This window comes from Gossypium hirsutum, chromosome A01 (assembly GCF_007990345.1).
Source record: "Gossypium hirsutum isolate 1008001.06 chromosome A01, Gossypium_hirsutum_v2.1, whole genome shotgun sequence".
Classification (NCBI taxonomy): Eukaryota; Viridiplantae; Streptophyta; class Magnoliopsida; order Malvales; family Malvaceae; genus Gossypium; species Gossypium hirsutum.
The window spans coordinates 27,883,332-27,899,740 of NC_053424.1; the positions used below are offsets into that span (position 1 = coordinate 27,883,332).

The following is a 16,409-nucleotide window of genomic DNA, read 5'->3' on the forward strand; positions in this document are numbered from 1 at the left end:
TTTAAAAGTTCTACTTGATTAAAGAGCATGGTGACCGAATCGACGTTATAAACACCAACTGTTTTCGTTGGCTTTGTCCTCATGACTTGCCACTAGTAGTTATTCAGTGACATCTCCTCTATAAACTCATAGGCATCTTCAGGTGCTTTATTATTGATGGTTCTGCCAGCAACTGCGTCAACCATTTGTCGAGTCGAAGGATTCAGGCCATTATGGAACATTTGAACCTGTGGCCAAAGTAGTAACCCATGGTGAGGGCACCTTCTCAAAAGGTCCTTGTATCTCTCCCATGCATCATAGAGTGTTTCTAAATCCATCTACACTAAAGAAGAGATATCATTACGTAATTTAGCCATTTTAGCCGGCGAAAAATATTTTAGTAAAAATTTTTCGGTCATTTGTTCCCATGTAGTAATTGACCCTCATGGTAACGAGTTCAACCACTGTTTAGCTTTGTTCCTCAATGAAAAAGGGAATAACCAAAGACAACTGACATCATCAGAGACACCATTAATTTTAAATGTATCGCATTGTTTTAAGAAGTTGGACAAATGAGCGTTGGGATCTTCATCCTGTAAACCATCAAGCTGAACAAATTGCTGTATCATTTGAATAGTGTTAGGTTTTAATTCAAAAGTATTTGCAGCTACAGCAGGTCTAACTATGCTCAATTCAGTTCCTGTTAAAGAAGGTTTAGCATAATCATACATAGTGCGTGGAGCAGGATTTTGATTAATCGCAATTGCAGAAGGTAGCTGATTGCCTTGGTTTTCAGCCATCTCTTCAGTTGGGGGTTGAATATCGTCTTCTTGCTCGTTCCCTGTGTATTTTAAGCTTTGCCTTATTTCTCTTTGATTTCTGCGAACTATACGATCGATTTCTTCATCAAAAAGTAATGGTCCTGACGGATTTCTTCTTGTCATAAACTATAAAAACCTGCCAAGAGAAGGAAAAAGTAAATTAATAAATAATAATAATAAATTAAAGTGCACGAAAAATAAATGGCTAAAGTAATAAAAATTGAGTGTTCCTAATATTTCAGTTCCCCGGTAACAGCTCCAAAAACTTGATCGCGAGGTTTCATGATAGGTTTTAAATATTTATAGTTACTCGTTCTTGAAACTGACTATTATCGCGATATAGGTAAGTGTACCTATCGAACAGTAGTATAGTTTTAGCAAGACCGGATTGTCGAACCCAAAGGAACTAAAAGTACTAGTAATGACTGTCTTTTTATTATCTACCCTAAGAATAAAGAGGTTTTTGTTTCAACTAACTAATTATCTAAACTAAGAACTCACAGAGAATAGAATTGGGAAGTTGCTTTTGAGAAAATCGACTGAATGAAGGCAATACCTAAGGAAAAATCTACCTAGACTATACTTGTTATTCTAGCTCCGAATCGGATGATTTATTCATTTAACTTGTTCCGTAGAGATCCCTAAATTATGTTATTATCCCTATTCAAGGCTAATAACGTCTAATCCCTATATTGAATAACTGAGACTTTTCTCTAATTAACACTTTAGGGTTGTATTAACTCGATCTATGGATCCCCTTATTTGGTTTCACCCTAATCCGACAAAATCTTGTCACTCTATGTCTAGGCGTACAATCAACTCCGTTTAATTATGACAAATGTACTCTTAAACAGGGTCTATTCCTCCTCTGAATAGGAGCTTATCTTGAATCTGTATCCTGGGATATCAAAACAAGAATTAAGAACACATAATTAAGAACAAGTCAAATATTTATCATACAATTCAGAAAATAATAACAAGATTCATCTTAGGTTTCATTCCCCTTAGGTATTTAGGGGATTTAGTTCATAACTAAATAAGAAAACATCTCAGAATGATAAAGAATACAAAACATAAAGAAAAACCAAAACTCCTGAAAGGAAATTGAGGAGAGATTTTTAGTCTTGATGATGAATCTGACTTTTGGGATGGATCAATCGGCTTCCTTGGAGTAATTCTTTACTCCCTTCCTCTTTTCTTCCTTCTCTAGGGTGTATTTATAGGCTTTGGAATGCCTAAAAGCTCTTAAAATTAGCCTTTTCCGAATTGGACTCAACTTGGGCTCGGTAGGGACATGCCCGTGTGCGATTACTTTAGGCCGTGCTCGAGCCTGCCAAATTGACAGGTCGTGTGGCCTGCCCATATGAGAAGGTCAAGACCATGTTGATTTTGTACTTTGGCCCATTTTCTCCATTTTTAGCCCTTTTCTCGTTCCTTTCGCTCTCGTATGCTCCCCTAAGTGTAAAAACATGAAATTAAAGCATTAAGAGCATCGAATTCACCAATTCTAATGGAAAATCATCCATAAAATGCGTTAAACATGGGGTAAAAATATGTATAAATTACAGTTTATCAGGTGTTTATCACTATAAGGGATTTAGCCTGGACTGGTAATCCCGACATCACCTTATGTGTTTAAATACGATGGATTTAGCCTAGACTGGTAATCCCGCCGTAAGATATGAGGTTCGCAGGAGTGCGTAGTCCATTGAGATTTTCAAGAAACTCAACGGGATTAACATGAGATATAAAAATAAAAATATTGGATGATGAGCTCATCTAAGACAAATTACATGGTGTATTATTATTGTGACTAACTTGTTGATTAAGTGCATGTGATAGGGAAACCATTTCATTCTTGTTGGTATATTTGCTAAATATGGTTATATGCTAATTACTTGGTAAGTTCACTTTCCAGTTATTCAGGCTTACTAAGCATGTAAATGCTTACCCCTCTCTTTTCCCTGTCTTACAGAGCTCGAGGACTTGTAAAGATTGGAAGACGGTTGGAGAATCAACACACTATGAATTAGTCCAGCTTTGGTATATAGATACTCTTATTTTGTTCAATGGCATGTATAAAGCTTTGGTTCATTTTGTGATATGTGTCATTTGAATTGCCCATATGAAAGCTTGTAAAAGTTTACATATCTTCTTGTATTTGGCCATAGAAATTGGCTTATTTTGAAGTAGGCTATGACCTACAAATCTATGGATGTTTATGTTTACATGGAGTGGCTTGCCCATAATTGGCAATGAGTTACAATAATGAGCCAATCTTAAAGGTGTTAATGAGGTATAGAAAATCCTTAATAAAAGGAAATAACCTAGCCTGTATAAAACCGATGATATGAAGTTTACATGCAATGAGGTTTTTTAAGGATATATGTAAGTATATAATCTGGCCTTATTATGTATGAAGGTAACCTATAAGTGTGATTGGTTGATAGAGGGTGAACAAAGGCTTAGAATAGCCTAACAAGGTCCACACGGGTAGACACACAGACGTGTGTGACACACGGATTGCCCCTAGGGGCGTGTGGTATGGCCGTACGTCCTCTGCACCTAAAATTTTAAGTCAGTGTCGAGCACGAGCTAGACACACGGGCGTGTGTCTTGGCCGTGTGCCCCTGAATGTATGCTGACATCATAAACAGAGAGTTACACGAGCTGAGGGCACGGGTGTGTCCAAAGCCACACGTGCATGTGCAACCACACAGCCCCACCCACACAGGCGTGTGACTCACTAAAGCAAGGAAATTTAACAAGTTGCCCAAAGTTTATCGAATGTTCTCGGTTTTGTCCCAAACCGCCCCAATGTATGTTTTAGATCTCGAAGGCCTGTATAAGGGATGATATGCATGTGTTTGAAAAGTTTTAAATTTTGGGTGAAATTAGGTGACCTGATTTAGTGTGTTTGTGAATGTGTAAGCCCGAATTTAGCCGTATATGTTTTCAGTTAGTGCTGCAACCGGTGCTAACATTGTAAGTGTAAGCATGGCGTGTACGAGTTATTCCCCACAGGTAGTGCAGGGTTGGATGGAGGCAAGTGCAGGGTTGGATGGGATAGCATGCATCCATGCATTCACACATTCTGTTTATTACTGAGATGGGCCAGGTCCAATTGATTCTGTTATGGACTGTGGCCCAAATGATATTGTAATGGGTTTTGTCCCACGTATGCTCTGAACTGGACTGTACTGTTACTGTTAACGGGCTCTGGCCCAGACTGTTTCTGTTTTAGTATACTGACTATTTTTATTTTAGGAGATTACACACTGAGTTTTCTTAAACTTACCCCGTTTTTAACTGTGTAGGTAATCCCCAGCCTTAGACGATTTGGAGTCGCGAGGGACTCGGAGGTGGCCACACGACCGCAAATTTTTTTTATGCTTAAATTTATTTATATTTAAAATTTCACTTTGGGTTTTGATTCTGTAATAAAGCCTCTTAAACTTAAGTTATTTTATTTTGGCTTTATTTATTTGATACTTAACTGATAGTGATAGAACGCTGGTTTTCGAAAAGATTAACTGTTTTCAAAACATCGCGTTTTCGCAACATTTTTGGATATTGCTTCCGCAACAAACAATGTTTTTAAATTAAAGACGTTTTAAATGGTTAATAAATGGTTAAGATATTTTGAGTTTTTAACAAAGAGATTTCAACTCAGAAACAAATTTCTACCAACAAGTCCAATTTTTGAAAGACACAGCAACATGACACGACAAATTCGGCCATAACCTCTAGGTCGGGTTTTGGGTGTTACAAATATAACATTAAAGATAGTGGTTTGATACATTCCTTGAAGCCTTGTCCTATTTATTCTTCTGTTCGAGTTCTGTTCGTGTGTTCAAGATTTTTCTTTATCGCAGATTTGTACTAACACATATTATCCAAAAGGTTAAGCATATATTTTCAAGTCATCACCAAGACATTATTACCAAGCCTCAATACAAGTCATTATGTCATTTAACAAACACGATTCTGCCCAATTAATGGATATGAACAAATACAAATATGTGATTATCCACCCAAGACACGCTAGAATGCTCAATCGAGCTAATCCAACCAAGAACATGCTTGGGCACCAAGTGCCAAGCCCGTAGGCTTTACATCCACCCCCAGAAACATTCTAAGATCACTGTAAATATAACTTGGTAACCCACAACAAATGTTGGATTCTAGTACATCCAGCGTAATAATAACTAGTCATATATCATCATCTTATTACATATCAATCCTATACAACACGCAAAATAACCAATTAACATGCCAATTGTATCCTATCTTATGTTCATTTGGGCTCGATACATATAACCATTTAATATTTTCCATTTCAATTCATTTCTCACCATAGCAATCATAACATTTAAATTCACAATCAATATCACCAAAATACATAATTCACTAAAACATTACCAAAATACATAAAAAAAATATCGTATGAACTTACCAGGGCCAAACAGTAAAGAAAGCAGCATTAAAGACTGGTCAGCAATTTTTTTTTCCATGATTATCTACTAGTTCTTGATCTATACAATAATTTTATTTCAATTTATCAATTTCAATTACATTATGACATTCAATTTGATGCATATGACTTCCTATTAACATTTTTTACAATTCCCCTAAAGTTTTACACTTCGTTCAATTTAGTTCTTAAAACTGAAACGATCTTATTTCCATAATTAAACCTTAAATCATAGTGTCAAATTCAATATCATCCTTATACAGCCTTCAAGTACTGAAATTTTAAAAGAAACCTATGCCAAATTTAACATACATTCAATTTAGTCCTTAAACTTAAAAACTACTCAAAATCACTTTACAAAATCGTCATATTTCATCATCAAGCTTCAAACTCAACCATTAACAACTAAAAAGCTTCAAGAACATCAATGTAAGTTTTCAAAACTTTAACAATATTTCAAGATAGTCCCTGAGTTAGCTAAATTAAGCTACAATGATCTCAAAAACATAAAAATTACAAGAAATAGACAAAAATTGACTCACTAATTGAAGAACAAAGCTTGGACGAAAACTAAGGGTTTCTTTTCTACCACAATAGATTTTCAATTGAATAAGATGAAGATGAAGTCTTTTTTTTATTAGTTTAACTTATATACCTAGGATTAGACTAGGTTAATTACCATTATGCTAATTAAGCTTAGTTAACTTAATTATAAACCAAATTAACTTAAATAAGTGGGTTCCATCATCCATTAGCACCGTCCATACCAATTCTAATAGGCCAATTGCATAGTTGGTCCATTAGTTAATTAAAATAATAATTAAAAAATATTTTCACGTCAAATTTGTGGTCCCAAAACCATTGTTCCAATTTCACTGAAAATAGGTTGTTACAGGTTGAACTTGGTGTAATACCATTTAAGAATTATAATTTTGATGTTATATCAAATCTCATTTTGCTAAAGTTTTTGTGTTGTGGCATGTTACATGAATTTTTTTTTTTGCATAATGATTTATATATGTTAAATGATTATGGTGAAAAGGAATGGCCTAATTGATATTGTATATTGTGATTGGAAATGGTTAAATGAAATTGGATTGATGTAAATGTTTCTTATTATGCTCAATGGTTCGATGAAATGGTATTTATTTGGATTGAATTATATAAATTGGAAATGCTATATGACTAAAATGATGATATGTGTTCCAAAAATGATATGTTATATAATAATTGAATGATACAACTGAAGTATATAAATATTTGATGAAACCGATTAAACGACATTGAATTAAGTTGAATGGTATTGTATAAATGGAATTGCTTTGAGACTACATCTGATGATCTCACCTTATTATTGTTAAATGTGGAACTAGGGAAGTCATGTAGTAGCTAAATTGGTATAATAATAGTGATTGAGGTGACTTTGTTGTTTTAATTCCTATGAACTTACTAAGCATTTGTAATGCTTACTTTATTTCATTTTCTATTTCTATAGTTGGCATTTTACAGAACATGCCTGTCGAATCACTCTAGAGCTCACAGTATCCAGCTTCTGACTCGGTAGACTTTGAATCGTCCTAAAATTGATTATGTGGCATATGTTTAGGTTTTAATGTGTCTAAGTGTTTATTTTGGGATGATAGTCAAATGATTCATATATATATAATGCTTGTCTTGAATGTGCATATGATATGTATATAGTTTTGATGTGTATAAGAGTTTACTTGGAATAAGGATGACTTTGATCCTTAAAAGGCATTTGAATTGAATGCTCAATTGGCATGTTATAATTGAGTATAAAGGTAATATGGTAAGTAATGATTAAAACATTTGAATAGCAAAATGTGTTTGTACAAATGGCAACAATGTGATGAGAATGGTACCTAATTGTTTGATAGTGTGTTTAGATTGAAATGATCATTGTGTATTGGTGCCATTGAGGCATGTTAGTTAGTTGATTAGGAAGTTGATTTATGGTATGTTTTGGCTTGGTTTTGTAATGTTCTGAGTAGATTTACAAATTGCCAAAATATGTTTTTGAGGCTACCTTTGGAAAATGATTTTGAAAGAAGCACTATATGGTCAAATTTTGTACTACACGGGCTAGCCATATGGCTGTGTGACAGACATGGGTTGGCCACACGCTCGTATGAGTACTATAGGTTTGGTCAATTATTTTTGACACGGCCTTAGTATGTTACACAGCTTAGTCACACGACCATGTGATCGCTGGATGAAAATTTTGTTGTTTTGACCCATATGACTTTAGAAAGTTACACAGCTTGGACATACGACTGTGTCCCTTATTTTCATGAATGCCCTTATCGTTTGAAAATGTTTCAATTTGATCCTTATTTGTGCTTAGGTCAACTTAAGAGCTTTCGTAAGCTTGATTAAGACTCTAATCGAATTGTATATCATAATATTTGAGTGTTTAGGACATGATTGATTATTAAAAGGATTTATTTATGATATAATTAATCTGTAAATTTTGAAAATGTTGCAAATTAGTCCTAATTAAATATTGGGTGATACTGGAGCATACGTAAACTCGTATAAGCCTTGAGAAATGTTGTATTTGGTTATTATGAATTGAATTGACTATGATTGTAAGATTTATGTTTAATTTGAGTATTAATTGTGTATTTATAAAGTATTACATGTTTATTTGAAATAATCTATGTGAATTGAATGTGTACTATTTCAGTTATGACTGTAGCATTATGTAGCTCGAGTTCAACGACCAGACCGAGTAAGGAGTGTTACATAAATGCTATGAGATATTAGCATGTTTTACTTGGGTTTTCACATATGATTCTACCATAAAAATGGACTCTAAGATTTATTGTAACTCATCTCAAACCATGATGACCGAACTTGATGGCTTAAGGAAGATTTGATCAACTTGCCTGATTGTGTAAGACTTGTTCTTATCCTTTAGCCTTGGTGATTTATGAATTGATATTTCTTGATTTATTAGGCTTATCCTGTGATACTCTTTGGATCTTATTTATCCAAAATTATTATGCTATTAAGGTTGATATTATCTCTACAATGAATAATTTAGAAGACTACCTCATTTGGCCTATAAATAAATAACTTATTCTCATATATTGATGCATCTTTTGGATAATGCTTGTGCATATTTTGTTAGGTTATTTGTTGTCAACTTTTGTTGTATTATTTGCATTCATTTCACGGGCATTATTTGTGAGAACTAAAAATAATTGTAAGTGAGGTTTTTGGTGAGTGGTTATAAAAGTTGGAGCTGCAATTGTTTATTGTGTAAGGGTAGATTAGGCTTTAGCCAATAAGTTCCTGAATCAATTGTTGGAATAAATTATTCATTAAGTAAGGCTTTACTGAGTAGGACTATTTTCGAACTAGATTAACAAATATCTTGTGTTTGTTTCTCTTCTTCTCTTATTTCCTTACTACATGTGCTCTGTTATATTGCGTCCAAACATTTGTCTAAACATCACCTGTCTAAACAACAAATTGGACAAATAACAGAATGAGGTTCTTACAATTGGTATCAGAGCTAGCTTCAAGGGGTGCTTGAGGACGATCTTACCATGATTTGCTACCATAGGGATTATAGAAGAATGAAGATCTATCACTAATGCTCCACTGCCTGTTGGATCCTTAAATTATGCTTACTAGAAAGCACAAATGAAGGCTTTTATAATTAATGTTGATTGATAAAGCTGCATAGGAAGCTATTAAGAAAGGATGGACAAAATTGGAGGTGATTGATGCTAAAGGAACTACAAAGGCTAAAGAGAATAATCAATATAATACTAATAAGAGAAGGGCTTCCTAAGCAAACTCCAACGCCTTGTATGTTATATTCAGTAGTGTTGACATGGAGTAATTTAAAATGATCTCCACTTGTGAATCAACAAAGGAAGCATTTACAATCTTGCAAGACCAACATAAAGAGAATACAAGTGTTCGAATGCCTAAATTGTAAATTTTGACTACTGGGTCAAAAAGTCTAAAAATTAATAAAGGTAAGACAATCTTATCTATGGGAAATATATGTCTTTGATGATTTAGGGAGGCCTTTAGTACACTCTATCCACCATACTTTTGCTGTGCCACCCTGACGAATCTCCCGAAGCAACCACTGTAGTGCTCTATTCCCTGGTTTGGCCCGAATGAAACCCTTATCTAGCACTACTACTGAAGTTTCCAACTTTCTAGCTAATTCACTCAGAACGTACGAATACGTTTGCACTCACATTCACATTAACACGTAGAGGAGACATATCGTAAATACTATAAAGACACACAAACAAACCAAGAGTGTAATGGGCGACAATGAACCAAGGCATATTGCTATAAAAACATTTCGAGAAAGGTAATGTGATCCCAATCCTACTCCAAATACAGGCAATTTCACAATTCAATCATAGATATTTTAATCAAGCAGTCTAATTACTATGGGAATCTAGGTCAAATGGTTATGTTATCCTAGTCCCGAGTATTGACAACTTACATCCAATTGTTTGAATAACCTGGCTTTGATACCATCAAATGTGGCACCCCAAACTCAGTCAGGACAATTCGACTCGAATCTGAAACGTCACATTAGTCACTAAAGTGACCCAAAGCACCACGCAATGTTTTAGTATGTAATTAATTATTTGTTTTCTTTTTCAATCAACAACAAAAGTCTCATACTTGCATTCAACTCATATATAGACAGTAATAAACAATTGAAACCTAGTTAGATGTTTTTTCTAACAAAGTTTACTCAAATGAGACATAAGGGAAAAAATATCATTTCTTGTCCTAACCATATATATATGTATAATCAAATTAAAGGTACATTTTATATCTAAAATCTTTTTAGGAAAATTTTGTAAATAATTAGTTTAAATCTGAATAACAATTCTTTGTTAATTTTAAAAACATGCATCTTAGGTACTAAATCGTAATATTGATAGAATATTAAAAATAATCTAATTACAAAATTCTGAATAGATTTATGAGATTAAACATCTAGGACTCTGGTATGTGAATTTTCAAAGCATTTTGCAAACGTTCAGGACTCCATTTACACCACCAAAATCCAAAGATGACACTAACAGTCTATAAGTCTAATCCCAAAATAATAATAACAATAACCCACATTGTCTTTATTTAAAGTATCTAAAAAATCACAAAATAACCTACTCAAAAGTTACGCCTTGGATAGATCACCACACTTGCCCACTCCTCACTCATTGGATACACTACTAGCCTGCAAGTTTTAGGAAAAGAGTGTGAGTTTTTCAAGCTCAGTAAATGTTCGAAAGTACTACCAAACATACACAATAGCATAAGTTAAATAATAGCATACTAGGGCACATTTACAACCTCATTATCATCAAGTCAAAATAATATTTTCATGCTTCATTATTTTATAACTCTAGCATATTCCCTTACATGTATTTACACATGACATAACTCATATATAATTCAAGTAATGACAATTTGATAACTTGAGATTGTAGAATATATTAATGGACTCAATCACCACACATTGGATAAATGAATCTCCATCACACCAATGACTCAAAGAGTCTAACATGTTCCCAAAGTGTAACATTAAGCTAAACACTCTCCAACACACCAGCATGTCTCGATGAATGTAGCTTAATTCGATATTCCCTTATCTCTCCAACATGTCTTGGGCTATAATGCCCAAATCACAAAACACATAGGTGAGTGCTCACAATCGTATGCATGCCAACTATATCCAATGGTCTCAAGAGATAAAAAGGCCAAAATATCCACAATTACACTATTATTTACATCCCTTTTACATATAACCTTAGCTTGTTTAATAGTTAATTCAAATCATCTTGGTATATGTTTTTGATTTCATGCTTGAAGTCATAATTTATGTTTTTCAGTCTTTTTTAATATATGTTAGATACTCAAATAAAGTTACTTGGTCTTGTAGGACAAATTGGGAGCTAAAGTTTCATATTCGGGCCGAAACTGCTACCATGTTGCGATACGAAGACATCATGGTCGCAACACTGAAGATAGAGGAAAAAAATACCTAGGATGAAAATGCCTGTTGTGTCACAACACCAACCTATGTTGCAACACATATAGAATACATGTTTATCGAATATACATTTAATTGCTCTATATATGCCACAATAATGCTCATTGAGCTATCATTTATCAAACCTCATATGTGTGTATTAAAATTAATAAGCCATATATCACATTTATGTATTTTCACATATTATCTATAGTAATAACATCACATATCACAACTCATATTACTTAGGAGTAATTTCACAACAAGGTAAAAAGTATAGAAAAAACATACTCTCAGAACTTGGGATAGAGTTTTAGGCTAATCCTAAGCTCCTGATTAACATTATGAATTGCACGTATAAGTAGCGACTCTAGAATACTCATCGATCTCGTTTTCGCTTACTAGCTGAAAGCTTAAACAAGCTTTGCCTTGCCTTTCATCTTGCTCGTAAAGGGCTCCAATGGTTCCAAAACTTCACAAACATAATACACATAATATGTACACATCATTATCAGCCACAAACACATCAGAAATCAAACAAAAACACAGAATCTACCTAGCTCCTCTTTAAATAGAAAATTTTGACTAGTTTAGTCGAAGCTTAGATATCTTGATCCGGACTTATTTCTATTGCCTAAAATTGATTCTAAACATCTAATTGTTCACTTTTAAATAGATTTCAACCTTAAAACATAGAATTTCATAATTATGTTTCTGGAAAATTTTAACATTCATGACTACTTTGAACGAAAAATCATTCAATCCTTCAAATCTCTTAACGATTGATTAAAGTGAGTTTAGAAACCTTCTAATCTCATCAAAAAAAAGTTGAAAAACACTTAGAAATGACAATTTAGTTTGAAAACCAATATTTCGCCATTACTGATCTCAATTTCGACTAGAACATGAAATTCTTGTTACAACGAATCAAAACCCAATTAAAAAGGCTAGAATATATCAAAACTTAAAAAAGAAATGAAACCTTATTTTGATTGAGAAGAAAAATGAATGAAAGATAGAAGTTTAGAAAAAAAATTGGGAATCGAATGAGAAAATTGATAACGTTTTTGATGGTTTTCTTAAAAATTGAGAGAGGTATCTGGTGTTTGGGGAAAAGAAAATCAATTGAATAATTTGCTTGAAAGTAATTAGAAAGTTTTGATGCTTGTAAATTTTTTGAAATGTTGGGAATAGGAATGGGAAGAGTCATGCATGAACTTTAGAGTATTGGGGGAAATATGTTGTTTTATAAACTTTGGTACAATTGTATTTGAGCTACTGCCAAATTTAACCCTTTTTACAAATCAGTCTTGTTTTTAAATTAAAATCATTTTTGTCGTTTCTTTGTAAAATTTGATTTTGTTTTTGAAATTCGTTTTAACGAAAATATTTTTCAATCACTAAATTCTTAATTCCCAAACTTAATTTTGGCTCTAATTTTCGAAAACTAATGTCAAGCCCAAATCGATAAAACTCAGTTCGCTAACTCAAAAATACTAAGCCAAATTTTGGTATATGACAAAATGTGCTAATGGTAAGAATTGAACTTGGAAATGGCATGATTGGTATGTGATTTGAATGGCTTGAATGATCTTATGGAAGGTTAAATGGATACTTTAATACATGTTTTGATTAGTCTTATACAAGTTTTCGTGTGCAATTATGCACTAAGTGAATAAAAGCTTTGATTTATCATGAAATTGGTAACTCAAGGACAAATTTTACCAAAAACAGGTTCCTTTTCCCGATGTCGATCTTCCCTCGTTGCAATGTTGGCCAACAGTTTGTGATTTCTTGACGCAAGTGGTCCAACGTCATGATATGACATACTATTTGGTGACGTCACGACGTGGAGAGAGTCTCATCACAACGTCGACCCTGTACTTTTCAAACATTGCAATTTTCTCCTTGTTCGATCTGAAGTCGACTTAAGAGCTTTCATAAGCTCGATTAAGGCTCGATTTTTTATTATATATCCTATTATGCATGAAATTTTATCACAACTTGATAATGGAATGAATTGATTTTTATGAATTGTATGTGGGTTGCTCTGGCAACTGTGGTAGCATTCCGTAGCTTAGGTTCGGTGACCGGACTAGGCGAGGGGTGTTACACTCCTTGTTAGAGATTTTTTATAGAGAGATATTATATGTAATATGAGATATTTGGGGCGAGTGATTTGTAACAATTGGGGTCGATGTTGGGGTTGAAGTAACTGCTTTATGTAACGGTAGGATTGTTAAATAAAATCATTCTCTGAGCGAGACTCCACAGATGTAGGATTGAGGAATCATATCAGCGTTAACAAATATCATGTACTGATTCTCTCTTTACCTTCTCTTTGAATCATATTTTTGGATTGATTGTGCAAACTCTCTAATTTTGTCCAACTTCTATTCCAACAAAAGCTAAATCAATTTTTTTTTGAACAACTATAAACCAAGTTTTCTTGTCACACCAATAAGTCGAATGTCATATCTGGAACAAAGTGCAAACTGAAGGCTTTTTACAAATGTTTTTCTATTGTAGACATATTTTTTGTTATTTCAACTTATGGATATTAGTGTTAAATAAAGTTTATTTTGTACTTAAATAAAGTTTATTTTGGATTATTCACTCTGATTTACGTAATGTTTAGTCTTACTAAGTTTAAGGACGACCAGTTGAAAATAAATATGTTTAGATCGCATTACATGTAATTTTCATGCTACACATCTATCTTTCATTCATGCCATTTGGTTGTGTTACAATATGTGATCATAGATAGATTTAGTTACAATCATAGTGAAAATGATTCTATGTTATAATTAATGAACGAGATTATTTAAAATACTTTTTAGTTATGATAGTAAACTTTTGAGCTCATAAGGTTACAATGACATACAATTATAAGATGATATATATTACCAAGGGAGATTGTTAGAATTATGGATGCGAAAATATATAATAACTACTAATTTTGTGTTATTCACTTTAATGAAAGATTTGTTAAAATAAAAATGATTTAATAAGGTTAAGGTTAATTGGGATAAATTTAAATAATTTATGGATTAAATATGTGCAGATTTTATGATAGATTCTAATCATATGTGCTTCTTTGCACTCGAACTCACGTCTTCTTAGATTGGTAACAATGCTCATACCAACTAAATTAATACTCAATTGACAATTAAAAGTTCAGTTTACTGTACAAAAGTTACATATTAGGTTATGATGCTCAAATTACTAACTTTTTTGACATATATTTGAAATCAAAACTACAAAATTTAAAAATTTAAAAATATTAATAAATTTAAATACGCTTACAAATCCATTTTTATTTTTAATGATTTGAATATATACTAGTAAAATAAATTTTATACGATTTTAATAAAATTTAAGAATGTTGTTAATCGGAATGCGCTTCAGAAAAGCTACAGTGAGCACCAGGCATACTGTAAAAGAAATCTACTGAATGATGATGCTAGCTGGGAACCAATATTATGGTTGCTGTCAAAAACAAAGATTTCCGTTGGAACCCACTACTTGCCTAAGCAACTTGAATAATATTTGTTCACACCATGGCCAATGGTAAAAATACTTCTATCATTTTCAAGGGGCATGGAGTTCAAATTTAATACAGGAATTGAGAATTTGAGATTAATGATTTGACTAGATTTCGAAATCATTCACTTTCTATAATAAACACTTAAAACACAACCATTCCTCCAATATTTTTGTTGCTAATCTTGTTTATTTTTCTAGGTTAAATTTTCTTTCAAAGAAATCTAGGCCATTTTTACTGGGGAAACCCAAACAAACAAGGTCAAAGATAGAGTAGAAAGCTTTTCTTCTTATAAAAAATACAGAAAAAAAAATTTCCCACTTTGTGGTCGGTATCAGGAAATGCACTTTGTAACACCCCGAACCCGAGACCGTCACCGGAGTCGAACACGAGGTGTTAACAGACTTTAAACCACTTATAAAAAGAATTTCCCAGACACTGCCAATCTGCATACTAGTCGCTTTAAAAATCATATCTTGAGTTCAGAAACTCGGAATCCAGTTCCGTAAATTTTCCCTGAAACTAGACTCATATGTCCATCTACATATTTTTTTCTAGAATTTTTAGTTGGGTCAATTAGTACAGTTTATTAGTCCAAGTCTCCCATGTTACAGAGATTGACTACACTGACCTTTGCGCATTACGACTTCAATATCTCCCTGTACAGAGCTTCAATACTGATGTCGTTTGTTTATATAGAAACTAGACTCAAAGACGAATCTATACATATATGGCATGACTCCTAATTATCTCTGGTTAATTTATAATAAATTTCCAAAGTCGAAACAGGGAATCCAGAAACCGTTCTGGCCCTGTCTTACGAGAACCTGAATATCTCTTAACATACTGACCATATGATCGTTTCGTTATTTTCCTATGAAAATAGATTCATCAAGGTTCGTTTACATAATTTATTCACTATTTAATTCCCTTCCTACTATTTTTAGTGATTTTCCAAATCTACATCACTGCTGCTGTCAGCATCTGCCTTTAAGGTAGACTTTACCTATTTCATAGTTTCCATGATTCAACTAGCCCTTTTAGCATAAATAGCACAAATTATGATAGTGATTAACCATTCCCATGGCCAATCCTTGTTAAGCATATCCACACCTCTCAATAACCATATCCATGCCAAATGATTATAACATTATACTCAAACATATATAAGCCATTTTCGCATGGCTATCCAAAATTATACAAGTCCAAAGGGTCCATGACCCACAACAAAAAGGGTAGTCCTATACATGCCATTTCGAAGTTCAACCAAAATTGTACCAAAAGGGGGCTTTGATAGTGTGGGCGACTTCGACTTCAAAATCCCGAGTCCGATAGCTGGAGAACCAAAATCTATAAAACAGAGAATCAAGGAGACGGAGTAAGCAATTTATGCTTAGTAAGTTTTGAGCAAGGGATTCCAGCACAACAAAAGTATAGCATTCATGTAGCTAAACGGATAATTTCATATGCACAATTTTTCAATATCATACTTACTTCACATTACCAACCCTTTTATTCATACACAAAGATCAACTTAGCCAAAGGCCG

At 33.2% G+C, this 16,409-nt stretch overlaps 1 non-coding gene across 1 annotated transcript; it reads left to right on the forward strand.

Moving 5' to 3' along the window:
* Positions 1-243: 243 nt before the first annotated feature.
* On the forward strand, positions 244-350 carry LOC121208320 (small nucleolar RNA R71). The gene has a single exon (XR_005903280.1). It is a non-coding gene; the product is annotated as a small nucleolar RNA R71 (small nucleolar RNA).
* The last annotated feature ends 16,059 nt before the right edge of the window (positions 351-16,409 follow it).